The sequence below is a fragment of the Procambarus clarkii genome, unplaced genomic scaffold, assembly GCF_040958095.1.
Source record: "Procambarus clarkii isolate CNS0578487 unplaced genomic scaffold, FALCON_Pclarkii_2.0 HiC_scaffold_298, whole genome shotgun sequence".
Classification (NCBI taxonomy): Eukaryota; Metazoa; Arthropoda; class Malacostraca; order Decapoda; family Cambaridae; genus Procambarus; species Procambarus clarkii.
Genome location: NW_027189331.1, coordinates 150,430 through 173,198, shown reverse-complemented (window position 1 = coordinate 173,198; position 22,769 = coordinate 150,430).

Sequence of the window (22,769 nt, the reverse complement as noted above, 5' to 3'; positions counted from 1 at the left end):
ATTTTTTCACGTTTTTCATATAGTTTGACACTACGTAAATATATTCATTTTTTACCAATATTTCGATTCTATTTCATGTAGTATCACGATATGTGATTTGGCCTTCAAATCTCAGAATTTCGCATAATATTGCATTTTAAGCAAGTTTTCTTGCCTTTTGTTTCGTACGAAAAATCATCGAATTTAGCAATATTTTGACGTTTATCATCCCCTTTTCCTTTATGTGACTTAAACAAAATATCATCGAATAAGGCAATATTTTGCCGTTTTCCAGGTTTTGGGAATTTTCAGTCTATGGGTATTAATTCATATATATATACGATAAAAATGATGCAAACACATAATTGATTAGATAATAACCTTAAATACTTCATTTTCAATCATCTATTTGTTTCTCGTTAAAATACTGAGTAAGATAATGAAAAGGGGAGAAGTTCGGTTTTTATTGCATATATCGACGTTTCAGCCGGATTAGAGCGGTTTTACGTGTACATCTTCCCTCGGTAATATAAACGGAAAATTAGGAACATTTTAGTTAATTCTAATGAAAACACATTGATTTTTATAATTTGTATTGGAAACAACATTGTCATATGTCTTTTCTTGGATCTAAATAATACGAAACCTCGCTCTATGATTTCAAGTTAAAATCCTCAAATATGGTTAAATATTGACTTTTTTCACTTTTTTCATGTAGTTTGATATTACGTAAATATATTCATTTTTACCAATATTTCGATACTATTTCATGTCGTATCACGATATGTGATTTGGCCTTCAAATCTCAGAATTTCGCATAATATTGCATTTTAAGCAAGTTTTCTTGCCTTTTGTTTCGTACGAAAAATTATCGAATTTAGCAATATTTTGACGTAATCATCCCCTTTTCCTTTATGTGACTTAAACAAAATATCATCGAATTAGGCAATATTTTGCCGTTTTCCACGTTTTTGTGAATTTTCAGTCTATGGGTATTAATTCATATATATACGATAAAAATGATGCAAACACATAATTGATTAGATAATAACCTTAAATACTTCATTTTCAATCATCTATTTGTTTCTCGATAAAATACTGAGTAAGATAATGAAAAGGGGAGAAGTTCGGTTTTTATTGCATATATCGACGTTTCATCCGGATTAGTTCGGTTTTTATACAAATAAAAATGATGCAAACACATAATTGATTAGATAATAACCTTAAATACTTCATTTTCAATCATCTATTTGTTTCTCGTTAAAATACTGAGTAAGATATTGAAAAGGGGAGAAGTTCGGTTTTTATTGCATATATCGACGTTTCAGCCGGATTAGAGCGGTTTTACTTGTACATCTTCACTCGGTAATATAAACGGAAAATCAAGAACATTTTAGTTAATTCTAATAAAAACACATTGTTTTTTATCATTTGTATTGGAAACAACATTGGCATATGTCTTTTCTTGGATCTAAATAATACGAAACCTCGCTCTATGATTTGAAGGCAAAATCCTTAAATATGGTAAAATAGTGACTTTTTCACGTTAATCATGTAGTTTGATAGTACGTAAATATATTCATTTTTACCAATATTTCGATACTATTTCATGTAGTATCACGATATGTGATTTGGCCTTCAATTCTCAGAATTTCGCATAATATTGCATTTTAAGCAAGTTTTCTTGCATTTTGTTTCGTACGAAAAATCATCGAATTTAGCAATATTTTGACGTTTAACATCCCCTTTTCCTTTATGTGATTTAAACAAAATATCATCGAATTAGGCAATATTTTGCCGTTTTTCCACGTTTATGTGAATTTTCAGTTTATTGGTATTAATTCATTATATATACGATAAAAATGATGCAAACCCATAATAATTATGATTAATGATTAAAATTATTAGATAATAACCTTAAATACTTCATTTTCAATCAACTATTTGTGTCTCGTTAAAATACTGAGTAAGATATTGAAAAGGGGAGAAGTTCGGTTTTTATTGCATATATCGACGTTTCAGCCGGATTAGAGCGGTTTTACGTGTACATCTTCCCTCGGTAATATAAACGGAAAATCAAGAACATTTTAGTTAATTCTAATGAAAACACATTGTTTTTTATCATTTGTATTGGAAATAACATTGTCATATGTCTTTTCTTGGATCTAAATAATACGAAACCTCGCTCTATGATTTAGAGTTAAAATCCTCAAATATGGTTAAATAGTGACTTTTTTCACGTTTTTCATGTAGTTTGATACTACGTAAATATATTCATTTTTACCAATATTTCGATTCTATTTCATGTAGTATCACGATATGTGATTTGGCCTTCAAATCTCAGAATTTCGCATAATATTGCATTTTAAGCAAGTTTTCTTGCATTTTGTTTCGTACGAAAAATCATCGAATTTAGCAATATTTTGACGTTTACCATCCCCTTTTCCTTTATGTGACTTAAACAAAATATCATCGAATTAGGCAATATTTTGCCGTTTTCTACGTTTTTGTGAATTTACAGTCTATGGGTATTAATTCATATATATACGATAAAAATGATGGAAACACATAATTGATTTGATAATAACTTAAATACTTCATTTTCAATCATCTATTTTTTCTAGTTAAAATACTGAGTAAGATATTGAAAAGGGGAGAAGTTCGGTTTTAATTGCATATATCGACGTTTCAGCCGGATTAGAGCGGTTTTACGTGTACATCTTCCCTCGGTAATAGAAACGGAAAATCAAGAACATTTTAGTTAATTCTAATGAAAACACATTGATTTTTATCATTTGTATTGGAAACAACATTCTCATATGTCTTTTCTTGGATCTAAATAATACGAAACCTCTCTCTATGATTTGAAGTTAAAACCCTCAAATATGGTTAAATAGTGATTTTTTCACGTTTTTCATATAGTTTGATACTACGTAAATATATTCATTTTTTACCAATATTTCGATTCTATTTCATGTAGTATCACGATATGTGATTTGGCCTTCAAATCTCAGAATTTCGCATAATATTGCATTTTAAGCAAGTTTTCTTGCCTTTTGTTTCGTACGAAAAATTATCGAATTTAGCAATATTTTGACGTAATCATCCCCTTTTCCTTTATGTGACTTAAACAAAATATCATCGAATTAGGCAATATTTTGCCGTTTTCCACGTTTTTGTGAATTTTCAGTCTATGGGTATTAATTCATATATATACGATAAAAATGATGCAAACACATAATTGATTAGATAATAACCTTAAATACTTCATTTTCAATCATCTATTTGTTTCTCGATAAAATACTGAGTAAGATAATGAAAAGGGGAGAAGTTCGGTTTTTATTGCATATATCGACGTTTCATCCGGATTAGTTCGGTTTTTATACAAATAAAAATGATGCAAACACATAATTGATTAGATAATAACCTTAAATACTTCATTTTCAATCATCTATTTGTTTCTCGTTAAAATACTGAGTAAGATATTGAAAAGGGGAGAAGTTCGGTTTTTATTGCATATATCGACGTTTCAGCCGGATTAGAGCGGTTTTACTTGTACATCTTCACTCGGTAATATAAACGGAAAATCAAGAACATTTTAGTTAATTCTAATAAAAACACATTGTTTTTTATCATTTGTATTGGAAACAACATTGGCATATGTCTTTTCTTGGATCTAAATAATACGAAACCTCGCTCTATGATTTGAAGGCAAAATCCTTAAATATGGTAAAATAGTGACTTTTTCACGTTAATCATGTAGTTTGATAGTACGTAAATATATTCATTTTTACCAATATTTCGATACTATTTCATGTAGTATCACGATATGTGATTTGGCCTTCAATTCTCAGAATTTCGCATAATATTGCATTTTAAGCAAGTTTTCTTGCATTTTGTTTCGTACGAAAAATCATCGAATTTAGCAATATTTTGACGTTTAACATCCCCTTTTCCTTTATGTGATTTAAACAAAATATCATCGAATTAGGCAATATTTTGCCGTTTTTCCACGTTTATGTGAATTTTCAGTTTATTGGTATTAATTCATTATATATACGATAAAAATGATGCAAACCCATAATAATTATGATTAATGATTAAAATTATTAGATAATAACCTTAAATACTTCATTTTCAATCAACTATTTGTGTCTCGTTAAAATACTGAGTAAGATATTGAAAAGGGGAGAAGTTCGGTTTTTATTGCATATATCGACGTTTCAGCCGGATTAGAGCGGTTTTACGTGTACATCTTCCCTCGGTAATATAAACGGAAAATCAAGAACATTTTAGTTAATTCTAATGAAAACACATTGTTTTTTATCATTTGTATTGGAAATAACATTGTCATATGTCTTTCCTTGGATCTAAATAATACGAAACCTCGCTCTATGATTTAGAGTTAAAATCCTCAAATATGGTTAAATAGTGACTTTTTTCACGTTTTTCATGTAGTTTGATACTACGTAAATATATTCATTTTTACCAATATTTCGATTCTATTTCATGTAGTATCACGATATGTGATTTGGCCTTCAAATCTCAGAATTTCGCATAATATTGCATTTTAAGCAAGTTTTCTTGCATTTTGTTTCGTACGAAAAATCATCGAATTTAGCAATATTTTGACGTTTACCATCCCCTTTTCCTTTATGTGACTTAAACAAAATATCATCGAATTACGCAATATTTTGCCGTTTTCTACGTTTTTGTGAATTTACAGTCTATGGGTATTAATTCATATATATACGATAAAAATGATGGAAACACATAATTGATTTGATAATAACTTAAATACTTCATTTTCAATCATCTATTTTTTCTAGTTAAAATACTGAGTAAGATATTGAAAAGGGGAGAAGTTCGGTTTTAATTGCATATATCGACGTTTCAGCCGGATTAGAGCGGTTTTACGTGTACATCTTCCCTCGGTAATAGAAACGGAAAATCAAGAACATTTTAGTTAATTCTAATGAAAACACATTGATTTTTATAATTTGTATTGGAAACAACATTGTCATATGTCTTTTCTTGGATCTAAATAATACGAAACCTCGCTCTATGATTTCAAGTTAAAATCCTCAAATATGGTTAAATATTGACTTTTTTCACTTTTTTCATGTAGTTTGATATTACGTAAATATATTCATTTTTACCAATATTTCGATACTATTTTATGTCGTATCACGATATGTGATTTGGCCTTCAAATCTCAGAATTTCGCATAATATTGCATTTTAAGCAAGTTTTCTTGCCTTTTGTTTCGTACGAAAAATTATCGAATTTAGCAATATTTTGACGTAATCATCCCCTTTTCCTTTATGTGACTTAAACAAAATATCATCGAATTAGGCAATATTTTGCCGTTTTCCACGTTTTTGTGAATTTTCAGTCTATGGGTATTAATTCATATATATACGATAAAAATGATGCAAACACATAATTGATTAGATAATAACCTTAAATACTTCATTTTCAATCATCTATTTGTTTCTCGATAAAATACTGAGTAAGATAATGAAAAGGGGAGAAGTTCGGTTTTTATTGCATATATCGACGTTTCATCCGGATTAGTTCGGTTTTTATACAAATAAAAATGATGCAAACACATAATTGATTAGATAATAACCTTAAATACTTCATTTTCAATCATCTATTTGTTTCTCGTTAAAATACTGAGTAAGATATTGAAAAGGGGAGAAGTTCGGTTTTTATTGCATATATCGACGTTTCAGCCGGATTAGAGCGGTTTTACTTGTACATCTTCACTCGGTAATATAAACGGAAAATCAAGAACATTTTAGTTAATTCTAATAAAAACACATTGTTTTTTATCATTTGTATTGGAAACAACATTGGCATATGTCTTTTCTTGGATCTAAATAATACGAAACCTCGCTCTATGATTTGAAGGCAAAATCCTTAAATATGGTAAAATAGTGACTTTTTCACGTTAATCATGTAGTTTGATAGTACGTAAATATATTCATTTTTACCAATATTTCGATACTATTTCATGTAGTATCACGATATGTGATTTGGCCTTCAATTCTCAGAATTTCGCATAATATTGCATTTTAAGCAAGTTTTCTTGCATTTTGTTTCGTACGAAAAATCATCGAATTTAGCAATATTTTGACGTTTAACATCCCCTTTTCCTTTATGTGATTTAAACAAAATATCATCGAATTAGGCAATATTTTGCCGTTTTTCCACGTTTATGTGAATTTTCAGTTTATTGGTATTAATTCATTATATATACGATAAAAATGATGCAAACCCATAATAATTATGATTAATGATTAAAATTATTAGATAATAACCTTAAATACTTCATTTTCAATCAACTATTTGTGTCTCGTTAAAATACTGAGTAAGATATTGAAAAGGGGAGAAGTTCGGTTTTTATTGCATATATCGACGTTTCAGCCGGATTAGAGCGGTTTTACGTGTACATCTTCCCTCGGTAATATAAACGGAAAATCAAGAACATTTTAGTTAATTCTAATGAAAACACATTGTTTTTTATCATTTGTATTGGAAATAACATTGTCATATGTCTTTTCTTGGATCTAAATAATACGAAACCTCGCTCTATGATTTAGAGTTAAAATCCTCAAATATGGTTAAATAGTGACTTTTTTCACGTTTTTCATGTAGTTTGATACTACGTAAATATATTCATTTTTACCAATATTTCGATTCTATTTCATGTAGTATCACGATATGTGATTTGGCCTTCAAATCTCAGAATTTCGCATAATATTGCATTTTAAGCAAGTTTTCTTGCATTTTGTTTCGTACGAAAAATCATCGAATTTAGCAATATTTTGACGTTTACCATCCCCTTTTCCTTTATGTGACTTAAACAAAATATCATCGAATTAGGCAATATTTTGCCGTTTTCTACGTTTTTGTGAATTTACAGTCTATGGGTATTAATTCATATATATACGATAAAAATGATGGAAACACATAATTGATTTGATAATAACTTAAATACTTCATTTTCAATCATCTATTTTTTCTAGTTAAAATACTGAGTAAGATATTGAAAAGGGGAGAAGTTCGGTTTTAATTGCATATATCGACGTTTCAGCCGGATTAGAGCGGTTTTACGTGTACATCTTCCCTCGGTAATAGAAACGGAAAATCAAGAACATTTTAGTTAATTCTAATGAAAACACATTGATTTTTATCATTTGTATTGGAAACAACATTCTCATATGTCTTTTCTTGGATCTAAATAATACGAAACCTCTCTCTATGATTTGAAGTTAAAACCCTCAAATATGGTTAAATAGTGATTTTTTCACGTTTTTCATATAGTTTGATACTACGTAAATATATTCATTTTTTACCAATATTTCGATTCTATTTCATGTAGTATCACGATATGTGATTTGGCCTTCAAATCTCAGAATTTCGCATAATATTGCATTTTAAGCAAGTTTTCTTGCCTTTTGTTTCGTACGAAAAATTATCGAATTTAGCAATATTTTGACGTAATCATCCCCTTTTCCTTTATGTGACTTAAACAAAATATCATCGAATTAGGCAATATTTTGCCGTTTTCCACGTTTTTGTGAATTTTCAGTCTATGGGTATTAATTCATATATATACGATAAAAATGATGCAAACACATAATTGATTAGATAATAACCTTAAATACTTCATTTTCAATCATCTATTTGTTTCTCGATAAAATACTGAGTAAGATAATGAAAAGGGGAGAAGTTCGGTTTTTATTGCATATATCGACGTTTCATCCGGATTAGTTCGGTTTTTATACAAATAAAAATGATGCAAACACATAATTGATTAGATAATAACCTTAAATACTTCATTTTCAATCATCTATTTGTTTCTCGTTAAAATACTGAGTAAGATATTGAAAAGGGGAGAAGTTCGGTTTTTATTGCATATATCGACGTTTCAGCCGGATTAGAGCGGTTTTACTTGTACATCTTCACTCGGTAATATAAACGGAAAATCAAGAACATTTTAGTTAATTCTAATAAAAACACATTGTTTTTTATCATTTGTATTGGAAACAACATTGGCATATGTCTTTTCTTGGATCTAAATAATACGAAACCTCGCTCTATGATTTGAAGGCAAAATCCTTAAATATGGTAAAATAGTGACTTTTTCACGTTAATCATGTAGTTTGATAGTACGTAAATATATTCATTTTTACCAATATTTCGATACTATTTCATGTAGTATCACGATATGTGATTTGGCCTTCAATTCTCAGAATTTCGCATAATATTGCATTTTAAGCAAGTTTTCTTGCATTTTGTTTCGTACGAAAAATCATCGAATTTAGCAATATTTTGACGTTTAACATCCCCTTTTCCTTTATGTGATTTAAACAAAATATCATCGAATTAGGCAATATTTTGCCGTTTTTCCACGTTTATGTGAATTTTCAGTTTATTGGTATTAATTCATTATATATACGATAAAAATGATGCAAACCCATAATAATTATGATTAATGATTAAAATTATTAGATAATAACCTTAAATACTTCATTTTCAATCAACTATTTGTGTCTCGTTAAAATACTGAGTAAGATATTGAAAAGGGGAGAAGTTCGGTTTTTATTGCATATATCGACGTTTCAGCCGGATTAGAGCGGTTTTACGTGTACATCTTCCCTCGGTAATATAAACGGAAAATCAAGAACATTTTAGTTAATTCTAATGAAAACACATTGTTTTTTATCATTTGTATTGGAAATAACATTGTCATATGTCTTTCCTTGGATCTAAATAATACGAAACCTCGCTCTATGATTTAGAGTTAAAATCCTCAAATATGGTTAAATAGTGACTTTTTTCACGTTTTTCATGTAGTTTGATACTACGTAAATATATTCATTTTTACCAATATTTCGATTCTATTTCATGTAGTATCACGATATGTGATTTGGCCTTCAAATCTCAGAATTTCGCATAATATTGCATTTTAAGCAAGTTTTCTTGCATTTTGTTTCGTACGAAAAATCATCGAATTTAGCAATATTTTGACGTTTACCATCCCCTTTTCCTTTATGTGACTTAAACAAAATATCATCGAATTACGCAATATTTTGCCGTTTTCTACGTTTTTGTGAATTTACAGTCTATGGGTATTAATTCATATATATACGATAAAAATGATGGAAACACATAATTGATTTGATAATAACTTAAATACTTCATTTTCAATCATCTATTTTTTCTAGTTAAAATACTGAGTAAGATATTGAAAAGGGGAGAAGTTCGGTTTTAATTGCATATATCGACGTTTCAGCCGGATTAGAGCGGTTTTACGTGTACATCTTCCCTCGGTAATAGAAACGGAAAATCAAGAACATTTTAGTTAATTCTAATGAAAACACATTGATTTTTATCATTTGTATTGGAAACAACATTCTCATATGTCTTTTCTTGGATCTAAATAATACGAAACCTCTCTCTATGATTTGAAGTTAAAACCCTCAAATATGGTTAAATAGTGATTTTTTCACGTTTTTCATATAGTTTGATACTACGTAAATATATTCATTTTTTACCAATATTTCGATTCTATTTCATGTAGTATCACGATATGTGATTTGGCCTTCAAATCTCAGAATTTCGCATAATATTGCATTTTAAGCAAGTTTTCTTGCCTTTTGTTTCGTACGAAAAATTATCGAATTTAGCAATATTTTGACGTAATCATCCCCTTTTCCTTTATGTGACTTAAACAAAATATCATCGAATTAGGCAATATTTTGCCGTTTTCCACGTTTTTGTGAATTTTCAGTCTATGGGTATTAATTCATATATATACGATAAAAATGATGCAAACACATAATTGATTAGATAATAACCTTAAATACTTCATTTTCAATCATCTATTTGTTTCTCGATAAAATACTGAGTAAGATAATGAAAAGGGGAGAAGTTCGGTTTTTATTGCATATATCGACGTTTCATCCGGATTAGTTCGGTTTTTATACAAATAAAAATGATGCAAACACATAATTGATTAGATAATAACCTTAAATACTTCATTTTCAATCATCTATTTGTTTCTCGTTAAAATACTGAGTAAGATATTGAAAAGGGGAGAAGTTCGGTTTTTATTGCATATATCGACGTTTCAGCCGGATTAGAGCGGTTTTACTTGTACATCTTCACTCGGTAATATAAACGGAAAATCAAGAACATTTTAGTTAATTCTAATAAAAACACATTGTTTTTTATCATTTGTATTGGAAACAACATTGGCATATGTCTTTTCTTGGATCTAAATAATACGAAACCTCGCTCTATGATTTGAAGGCAAAATCCTTAAATATGGTAAAATAGTGACTTTTTCACGTTAATCATGTAGTTTGATAGTACGTAAATATATTCATTTTTACCAATATTTCGATACTATTTCATGTAGTATCACGATATGTGATTTGGCCTTCAATTCTCAGAATTTCGCATAATATTGCATTTTAAGCAAGTTTTCTTGCATTTTGTTTCGTACGAAAAATCATCGAATTTAGCAATATTTTGACGTTTAACATCCCCTTTTCCTTTATGTGATTTAAACAAAATATCATCGAATTAGGCAATATTTTGCCGTTTTTCCACGTTTATGTGAATTTTCAGTTTATTGGTATTAATTCATTATATATACGATAAAAATGATGCAAACCCATAATAATTATGATTAATGATTAAAATTATTAGATAATAACCTTAAATACTTCATTTTCAATCAACTATTTGTGTCTCGTTAAAATACTGAGTAAGATATTGAAAAGGGGAGAAGTTCGGTTTTTATTGCATATATCGACGTTTCAGCCGGATTAGAGCGGTTTTACGTGTACATCTTCCCTCGGTAATATAAACGGAAAATCAAGAACATTTTAGTTAATTCTAATGAAAACACATTGTTTTTTATCATTTGTATTGGAAATAACATTGTCATATGTCTTTCCTTGGATCTAAATAATACGAAACCTCGCTCTATGATTTAGAGTTAAAATCCTCAAATATGGTTAAATAGTGACTTTTTTCACGTTTTTCATGTAGTTTGATACTACGTAAATATATTCATTTTTACCAATATTTCGATTCTATTTCATGTAGTATCACGATATGTGATTTGGCCTTCAAATCTCAGAATTTCGCATAATATTGCATTTTAAGCAAGTTTTCTTGCATTTTGTTTCGTACGAAAAATCATCGAATTTAGCAATATTTTGACGTTTACCATCCCCTTTTCCTTTATGTGACTTAAACAAAATATCATCGAATTACGCAATATTTTGCCGTTTTCTACGTTTTTGTGAATTTACAGTCTATGGGTATTAATTCATATATATACGATAAAAATGATGGAAACACATAATTGATTTGATAATAACTTAAATACTTCATTTTCAATCATCTATTTTTTCTAGTTAAAATACTGAGTAAGATATTGAAAAGGGGAGAAGTTCGGTTTTAATTGCATATATCGACGTTTCAGCCGGATTAGAGCGGTTTTACGTGTACATCTTCCCTCGGTAATAGAAACGGAAAATCAAGAACATTTTAGTTAATTCTAATGAAAACACATTGATTTTTATCATTTGTATTGGAAACAACATTCTCATATGTCTTTTCTTGGATCTAAATAATACGAAACCTCTCTCTATGATTTGAAGTTAAAACCCTCAAATATGGTTAAATAGTGATTTTTTCACGTTTTTCATATAGTTTGATACTACGTAAATATATTCATTTTTTACCAATATTTCGATTCTATTTCATGTAGTATCACGATATGTGATTTGGCCTTCAAATCTCAGAATTTCGCATAATATTGCATTTTAAGCAAGTTTTCTTGCCTTTTGTTTCGTACGAAAAATTATCGAATTTAGCAATATTTTGACGTAATCATCCCCTTTTCCTTTATGTGACTTAAACAAAATATCATCGAATTAGGCAATATTTTGCCGTTTTCCACGTTTTTGTGAATTTTCAGTCTATGGGTATTAATTAATCGTATTATATACGATAAAAATGATGCAAACACATAATTGATTAGATAATAACCTTAAATACTTCATTTTCAATCATCTATTTGTTTCTCGATAAAATACTGAGTAAGATAATGAAAAGGGGAGAAGTTCGGTTTTTATTGCATATATCGACGTTTCATCCGGATTAGTTCGGTTTTTATACAAATAAAAATGATGCAAACACATAATTGATTAGATAATAACCTTAAATACTTCATTTTCAATCATCTATTTGTTTCTCGTTAAAATACTGAGTAAGATATTGAAAAGGGGAGAAGTTCGGTTTTTATTGCATATATCGACGTTTCAGCCGGATTAGAGCGGTTTTACTTGTACATCTTCACTCGGTAATATAAACGGAAAATCAAGAACATTTTAGTTAATTCTAATAAAAACACATTGTTTTTTATCATTTGTATTGGAAACAACATTGGCATATGTCTTTTCTTGGATCTAAATAATACGAAACCTCGCTCTATGATTTGAAGGCAAAATCCTTAAATATGGTAAAATAGTGACTTTTTCACGTTAATCATGTAGTTTGATAGTACGTAAATATATTCATTTTTACCAATATTTCGATACTATTTCATGTAGTATCACGATATGTGATTTGGCCTTCAATTCTCAGAATTTCGCATAATATTGCATTTTAAGCAAGTTTTCTTGCATTTTGTTTCGTACGAAAAATCATCGAATTTAGCAATATTTTGACGTTTAACATCCCCTTTTCCTTTATGTGATTTAAACAAAATATCATCGAATTAGGCAATATTTTGCCGTTTTTCCACGTTTATGTGAATTTTCAGTTTATTGGTATTAATTCATTATATATACGATAAAAATGATGCAAACCCATAATAATTATGATTAATGATTAAAATTATTAGATAATAACCTTAAATACTTCATTTTCAATCAACTATTTGTGTCTCGTTAAAATACTGAGTAAGATATTGAAAAGGGGAGAAGTTCGGTTTTTATTGCATATATATCGACGTTTCAGCCGGATTAGAGCGGTTTTACGTGTACATCTTCCCTCGGTAATATAAACGGAAAATCAAGAACATTTTAGTTAATTCTAATGAAAACACATTGTTTTTTATCATTTGTATTGGAAATAACATTGTCATATGTCTTTTCTTGGATCTAAATAATACGAAACCTCGCTCTATGATTTAGAGTTAAAATCCTCAAATATGGTTAAATAGTGACTTTTTTCACGTTTTTCATGTAGTTTGATACTACGTAAATATATTCATTTTTACCAATATTTCGATTCTATTTCATGTAGTATCACGATATGTGATTTGGCCTTCAAATCTCAGAATTTCGCATAATATTGCATTTTAAGCAAGTTTTCTTGCATTTTGTTTCGTACGAAAAATCATCGAATTTAGCAATATTTTGACGTTTACCATCCCCTTTTCCTTTATGTGACTTAAACAAAATATCACCGAATTAGGCAATATTTTGCCGTTTTCTACGTTTTTGTGAATTTACAGTCTATGGGTATTAATTCATATATATACGATAAAAATGATGGAAACACATAATTGATTTGATAATAACTTAAATACTTCATTTTCAATCATCTATTTTTTCTAGTTAAAATACTGAGTAAGATATTGAAAAGGGGAGAAGTTCGGTTTTAATTGCATATATCGACGTTTCAGCCGGATTAGAGCGGTTTTACGTGTACATCTTCCCTCGGTAATAGAAACGGAAAATCAAGAACATTTTAGTTAATTCTAATGAAAACACATTGATTTTTATCATTTGTATTGGAAACAACATTCTCATATGTCTTTTCTTGGATCTAAATAATACGAAACCTCTCTCTATGATTTGAAGTTAAAACCCTCAAATATGGTTAAATAGTGATTTTTTCACGTTTTTCATATAGTTTGATACTACGTAAATATATTCATTTTTTACCAATATTTCGATTCTATTTCATGTAGTATCACGATATGTGATTTGGCCTTCAAATCTCAGAATTTCGCATAATATTGCATTTTAAGCAAGTTTTCTTGCCTTTTATTTCGTACGAAAAATCATGGAATTTAGCAATATTTTGACGTTTATCATCCCCTTTTCCTTTATGTGACTTAAACAAAATATCATCGAATAAGGCAATATTTTGCCGTTTTCCACGTTTTTGTGAATTTTCAGTCTATGGGTAATTATTCATATATATACGATAAAAATGATGCAAACACATAATTGATTAGATAATAACTTAAATACTTCATTTTCAATCATCTATTTGTTTCTCGATAAAATACTGAGTAAGATAATGAAAAGGGGAGAAGTTCGGTTTTTATTGCATATATCGACGTTTCATCCGGATTAGTTCGGTTTTTATACAAATAAAAATGATGCAAACACATAATTGATTAGATAATAATCTTAAATACTTCATTTTCAATCATCTATTTGTTTCTCGTTAAAATACTGAGTAAGATATTGAAAAGGGGAGAAGTTCGGTTTGTATTGCATATATCGACGTTTCAGCCGGATTAGAGCGGTTTTACGTGTACATCTTCCCTCGGTAATATAAACGGAAAATCAAGAACATTTTAGTTAATTCTAATAAAAACACATTGTTTTTTATCATTTGTATTGGAAACAACATTGACATATGTCTTTTCTTGGATCTAAATAATACGAAATCTCGCTCTATGATTTGAAGGCAAAATCCTTACATATGGTAAAATAGTGACTTTTTCACGTTAATCATGTAGTTTGATAGTACGTAAATATATTCATTTTTACCAATATTTCGATATTATTTCATGTAGTATCACGATATGTGATTTGGCCTTCAAATCTCAGAATTTCGCATAATATTGCATTTTAGGCAAGTTTTCTTGCATTTTGTTTCGTACGAAAAATCATCGAATTTAGCAATATTTTGACGTTTATCATCCCCTTTTCCTTTATGTAATTTAAACAAAATATCATCGAATTAGGCAATATTTTGCAGTTTTTCCACGTTTATATGAATTTTCAGTTTGTTGGTATTAATTCATTATATATACGATAAAAATGATGCAAACACATAATAATTATGATTAATGATTAAAATGATTAGATAATAACCTTAAATACTTCATTTTCAATCAACTATTTGTTTCTCGTTAAAATACTGAGTAAGATATTGAAAAGTTGAGAAGTTCGGTTTTTATTGCATATATCGACGTTTCAGCCGGATTAGAGCGGTTTTACGTGTACATCTTCCCTCGGTAATATAAACGGAAAATCAGGAACATTTTAGTTAATTCTAATGAAAACACATTCATTTTTATCATTTGTATTGGAAACAACATTGTCATATGTCTTTTCTTGGATCTAAATAATACGAAACCTCGCTCTATGATTTGAAGTTAAAATCCTCAAATATTGTTAAATAGTGACTTTTTCACGTTTTTCATGTAGTTTGATACTACGTAAATATATTCATTTTTACCAATATTTCGATTCTATTTCATGTAGTATCACGATATGTGATTTGGCCTTCAAATCTCAGAATTTCGCATAACATTGCATTTTATGCAAGTTTTCTTGCATTTTGTTTCGTACGAAAAATCATCGAATTTATCAATATTTTGACGTTTATCATCCCCTTTTCCTTTATGTGATTTAAACAAAATATCATCGAATTAGTCAATATTTTGCCGTTTTTCCACGTTTTTGTGAATTTTCAGTCTATGTGTATTAATTCATATATATACGATAAAAATGATGCAAACACATAATTGATTAGATAATAACCTTAAATACTTCATTTTCAATCATTAATTTGTTTCTCGTTAAAATACTGAGTAAGATATTGAAAACGGGAGAAGTTCGGTTTTTATTGCATATATCGACGTTTCAGCCGGATTAGAGCGGTTTTACGTGTACATCTTCCCTCGGTAATATAAACGGAAAATCAAGAACATTTTAGTTAATTCTAATGAAAGCACATTGTTTTTTATCATTTGTATTGGAAACAACATTGTCATATGTCTTTTCTTGGATCTAAATCATACGAAACCTCGCTCTATGATTTGAAGGTAAAATCCTCAAATATGGTAAAATAGTGACTTTTTCACGTTAATCATGTAGTTTGATATTACGTAAATATATTCATTTTTACCAATATTTCGATACTATTTCATGTAGTATCACGATATGTGATTTGGCCTTCAATTCTCAGAATTTCGCATAATATTGCATTTTAAGCAAGTTTTCTTGCATTTTGTTTCGTACGAAAAATCATCGAATTTAGCAATATTTTGACGTTTATCATCCCCTTTTCCTTTATGTAATTTAAACAAAATATCATCGAATTAGGCAATATTTTGCAGTTTTTCCACGTTTATGTGAATTTTCAGTTTATTGGTATTAATTCATTATATATACGATAAAAATGATGCAAACACATAATAATTATGATTAATGATTAAAATGATTAGATAATAACCTTAAATACTTCATTTTCAATCAACTATTTGTTTCTCGTTAAAATACTGAGTAAGATATTGAAAAGTTGAGAAGTTCGGTTTTTATTGCATATATCGACGTTTCAGCCGGATTAGAGCGGTTTTACGTGTACATCTTCCCTCGGTAATATAAACGGAAAATCAGGAACATTTTAGTTAATTCTAATGAAAACACATTCATTTTTATCATTTGTATTGGAAACAACATTGTTATATGTCTTTTCTTGGATCTAAATAATACGAAACCTCGCTCTATGATTTGAAGTTAAAATCCTCAAATATGGTTAAATTGTGACTTTTTTCACGTTTTTCATGTAGTTTGATACTACGAAAATATATTCATTTTTACCAATATTTCGATTCTATTTCATGTAGTATCACGATATGTGATTTGGCCTTCAAATCTCAGAATTTCGCATAATATTGCATTTTATGCAAGTTTTCTTGCATTTTGTTTCGTACGAAAAATCATCGAATTTATCAATATTTTGACGTTTATCATCCCCTTTTCCTTTATGTGATTTAAACAAAATATCATCGAGTTATTCAATATTTTGCCGTTTTTCCACGTTTTTGTGAATTTTCAGTCTATGGGTATTAATTCATATATATACGATAAAAATGATGCAAACACATAATTGATTAGATAATAACCTTAAATACTTCATTTTCAATCATCAATTTGTTTCCCGTTAAAATACTGAGTAAGATATTGAAAACGGGAGAAGTTCGGTTTTTATTGCATATATCGACGTTTCAGCCGGATTAGAGCGGTTTTACGTGTACATCTTCCCTCGGTAATATAAACGGAAAATCAAGAACATTTTAGTTAATTCTAATGAAAACACATTGTTTTTTATCATTTGTATTGGAAACAACATTGTCATATGTCTTTTCTTGGATCTAAATCATACGAAACCTCGCTCTATGATTTGAAGGTAAAATCCTCAAATATGGTAAAATAGTGACTTTTTCACGTTAATCATGTAGTTTGATATTACGTAAATATATTCATTTTTACCAATATTTCGATACTATTTCATGTAGTATCACGATATGTGATTTGGCCTTCAATTCTCAGAATTTCGCATAATATTGCATTTTAAGCAAGTTTTCTTGCATTTTGTTTCGTACGAAAAATCATCGAATTTAGCAATATTTTGACGTTTATCATCCCCTTTTCCTTTATGTAATTTAAACAAAATATCATCGAATTAGGCAATATTTTGCAGTTTTTCCACGTTTATGTGAATTTTCAGTTTATTGGTATTAATTCATTATATATACGATAAAAATGATGCAAACACATAATAATTATGATTAATGATTAAAATGATTAGATAATAACCTTAAATACTTCATTTTCACTCAACTATTTGTTTCTCGTTAAAATACTGAGTAAGATATTGAAAAGTTGAGAAGTTCGGTTTTTATTGCATATATCGACGTTTCAGCCGGATTAGAGCGGTTTTACGTGTACATCTTCCCTCGGTAATATAAACGGAAAATCAGGAACATTTTAGTTAATTCTAATGAAAACACATTCATTTTTATCATTTGTATTGGAAACAACATTGTCATATGTCTTTTCTTGGATCTAAATAATACGAAACCTCGCTCTATGATTTGAAGTTAAAATCCTCAAATATTGTTAAATAGTGACTTTTTCACGTTTTTCATGTAGTTTGATACTACGTAAATATATTCATTTTTACCAATATTTCGATTCTATTTCATGTAGTATCACGATATGTGATTTGGCCTTCAAATCTCAGAATTTCGCATAACATTGCATTTTATGCAAGTTTTCTTGCATTTTGTTTCGTACGAAAAATCATCGAATTTATCAATATTTTGACGTTTATCATCCCCTTTTCCTTTATGTGATTTAAACAAAATATCATCGAATTAGTCAATATTTTGCCGTTTTTCCACGTTTTTGTGAATTTTCAGTCTATGTGTATTAATTCATATATATACGATAAAAATGATGCAAACACATAATTGATTAGATAATAACCTTAAATACTTCATTTTCAATCATTAATTTGTTTCTCGTTAAAATACTGAGTAAGATATTGAAAACGGGAGAAGTTCGGTTTTTATTGCATATATCGACGTTTCAGCCGGATTAGAGCGGTTTTACGTGTACATCTTCCCTCGGTAATATAAACGGAAAATCAAGAACATTTTAGTTAATTCTAATGAAAACACATTGTTTTTTATCATTTGTATTGGAAACAACATTGTCATATGTCTTTTCTTGGATCTAAATCATACGAAACCTCGCTCTATGATTTGAAGGTAAAATCCTCAAATATGGTAAAATAGTGACTTTTTCACGTTAATCATGTAGTTTGATATTACGTAAATATATTCATTTTAACCAATATTTCGATACTATTTCATGTAGTATCACGATATGTGATTTGGCCTTCAATTCTCAGAATTTCGCATAATATTGCATTTTAAGCAAGTTTTCTTGCATTTTGTTTCGTACGAAAAATCATCGAATTTAGCAATATTTTGACGTTTATCATCCCCTTTTCCTTTATGTAATTTAAACAAAATATCATCGAATTAGGCAATATTTTGCAGTTTTTCCACGTTTATGTGAATTTTCAGTTTATTGGTATTAATTCATTATATATACGATAAAAATGATGCAAACACATAATAATTATGATTAATGATTAAAATGATAAGATAATAACCTTAAATACTTCATTTTCAATCAACTATTTGTTTCTCGTTAAAATACTGAGGAAGTTATTGAAAAGTTGAGAAGTTCGGTTTTTATTGCATATATCGACGTTTCAGCCGGATTAGAGTGGTTTTACGTGTACATCTTCCCTCGTTAATATAAACGGAAAATCAGGAACATTTTAGTTAATTCTAATGAAAACACATTGATTTTTAACATTTGTATTGGAAACAACATTGTCATATGTCTTTTCTTGGAACTAAATAATACGAAACCTCGCTCTGTGATTTGAAGTTAAAATCGTCAAATATGGTTAAATAGTGACTTTTTTCACGTTTTTCATGTAGTTTGATACTACGAAAATATATTCATTTTTACCAATATTTCGATTCTATTTCATGTAGTATCACGATATGTGATTTGGCCTTCAAATCTCAGAATTTCGCATAATATTGCTTTTTAATCAAGTTTTCTTGCATTTTGTTTCGTACGAAAAATCATCGAATTTAGCAATATTTTGACGTTTACCATCCCCTTTTCCTTTATGTGACTTAAACAAAATATCATCGAATTAGGCAATATTTTGCCGTTTTCTACGTTTTTGTGAATTTACAGTCTATGGGTATTAATTCATATATATACGATAAAAATGATGGAAACACATAATTGATTTGATAATAACTTAAATACTTCATTTTCAATCATCTATTTGTTTCTCGTTAAAATACTGAGTAAGATATTGAAAAGGGGAGAAGTTCGGTTTTAATTGCGTATATCGACGTTTCAGCCGGATTAGAGCGGTTTTACGTGTACATCTTCCCTCGGTAATTGAAACGGAAAATCAAGAACATTTTAGTTAATTCTAATGAAAACACATTGATTTTTATCATTTGTATTGGAAACAACATTGTCATATGTCTTTTCTTGGATCTAAATAATACGAAACCTCGCTCTATGATTTGAAGTTAAAATCCTCAAATATGGTTAAATAGTGACTTTTTCACGTTTTTCATGTATTTTGATACTACGTAAATATATTCATTTGTACCAATATTTCGATTCTATTTCATGTAGTATCACGATATGTGATTTGGCCTTCAAATCTCAGAATTTCGCATAATATTGCATTTTAAGCAAGTTTTCTTGCATTTTGTTTCGTACGAAAAATCATCGAATTTAGCAATATTTTGACGTTTATCATCCCCTTTTCCTTTATGTGACTTACACAAAATATCATCGAATTAGGCGATATTTTGCCGTTTTCTACGTTTTTGTGAATTTACAGTCCATGGGTAGTAATTCATATATATATACGATAAAAATGATGCAAACACATAATTAATTAGATAATAACCTTAAATACTTCATTTTCAATCATCTATTTGTTTCTCGATAAAATACTGAGTAAGATAATGAAAAGGGGAGAAGTTCGGTTTTTATTGCATATATCGACGTTTCATCCGGATTAGTTCGGTTTTTATACAAATAAAAATGATGCAAACACATAATTGATTAGATAATAATCTTAAATACTTCATTTTCAATCATCTATATGTTTCTCGTTAAAATACTGAGTAAGATATTGAAAAGGGGAGAAGTTCGGTTTGTATTGCATATATCGACGTTTCAGCCGGATTAGAGCGGTTTTACGTGTACATCTTCCCTCGGTAATATAAACGGAAAATCAAGAACATTTTAATTAATTCTAATAAAAACACATTGTTTTTTATCATTTGTATTGGAAACAACATTGGCATATGTCTTTTCTTGGATCTAAATAATACGAAACCTCGCTCTATGATTTGAAGGCAAAATCCTTACATATGGTAAAATAGTGACTTTTTCACGTTAATCATGTAGTTTGATAGTACGTAAATATATTCATTTTTACCAATATTTCGATACTATTTCATGTAGTATCACGATATGTGATTTGGCCTTCAAATCTCAGAATTTCGCATAATATTGCATTTTAGGCAAGTTTTCTTGCATTTTGTTTCGTACGAAAAATCATCGAATTTAGCAATATTTTGACGTTTATCATCCCCTTTTCCTTTATGTAATTTAAACAAAATATCATCGAATTAGGCAATATTTTGCAGTTTTTCCACGTTTATATGAATTTTCAGTTTGTTGGTATTAATTCATTATATATACGATAAAAATGATGCAAACACATAATAATTATGATTAATGATTAAAATGATTAGATAATAACCTTAAATACTTCATTTTCAATCAACTATTTGTTTCTCGTTAAAATACTGAGTAAGATATTGAAAAGTTGAGAAGTTCGGTTTTTATTGCATATATCGACGTTTCAGCCGGATTAGAGCGGTTTTACGTGTACATCTTCCCTCGGTAATATAAACGGAAAATCAGGAACATTTTAGTTAATTCTAATGAAAACACATTCATTTTTATCATTTGTATTGGAAACAACATTGTTATATGTCTTTTCTTGGATCTAAATAATACGAAACCTCGCTCTATGATTTGAAGTTAAAATCCTCAAATATGGTTAAATAGTGACTTTTTCACGTTTTTCATGTAGTTTGATACTACGTAAATATATTCATTTTTACCAATATTTCGATTCTATTTCATGTAGTATCACGATATGTGATTTGGCCTTCAAATCTCAGAATTTCGCATAATATTGCATTTAATGCAAGTTTTCTTGCATTTTGTTTCGTACGAAAAATCATCGAATTTATCAATATTTTGACGTTTATCATCCCCTTTTCCTTTATGTGATTTAAACAAAATATCATCGAATTAGTCAATATTTTGCTGTTTTTCCACGTTTTTGTGAATTTTCAGTCTATGGGTATTAATTCATATATATACGATAAAAATGATGCAAACACATAATTGATTAGAAAATAACCTTAAATACTTCATTTTCAATCATAAATTTGTTTCTCGTTAAAATACTGAGTAAGATATTGAAAACGGGAGAAGTTCGGTTTTTATTGCATATATCGACGTTTCAGCCGGATTAGAGCGGTTTTACGTGTACATCTTCCCTCGGTAATATAAACGGAAAATCAAAAACATTTTAGTTAATTCTAATGAAAACACATTGTTTTTTATCATTTGTATTGGAAACAACATTGTCATATGTCTTTTCTTGGACCTAAATCATACGAAACCTCGCTCTATGATTTGAAGGTAAAATCCTCAAATATGGTAAAATAGTGACTTTTTCACGTTAATCATGTAGTTTGATATTACGTAAATATATTCATTTTTACCAATATTTCGATACTATTTCATGTAGTATCACGATATTTGATTTGGCCTTCAATTCTCAGAATTTCGCATAATATTGCATTTTAAGCAAGTTTTCTTGCATTTTGTTTCGTATGAAAAATCATCGAATTTAGCAATATTTTGACGTTTATCATCCCCTTTTCCTTTATGTAATTTAAACAAAATATCATCGAATTAGGCAATATTTTGCAGTTTTTCCACGTTTATGTGAATTTTCAGTTTATTGGTATTAATTCATTATATATACGATAAAAATGATGCAAACACATAATA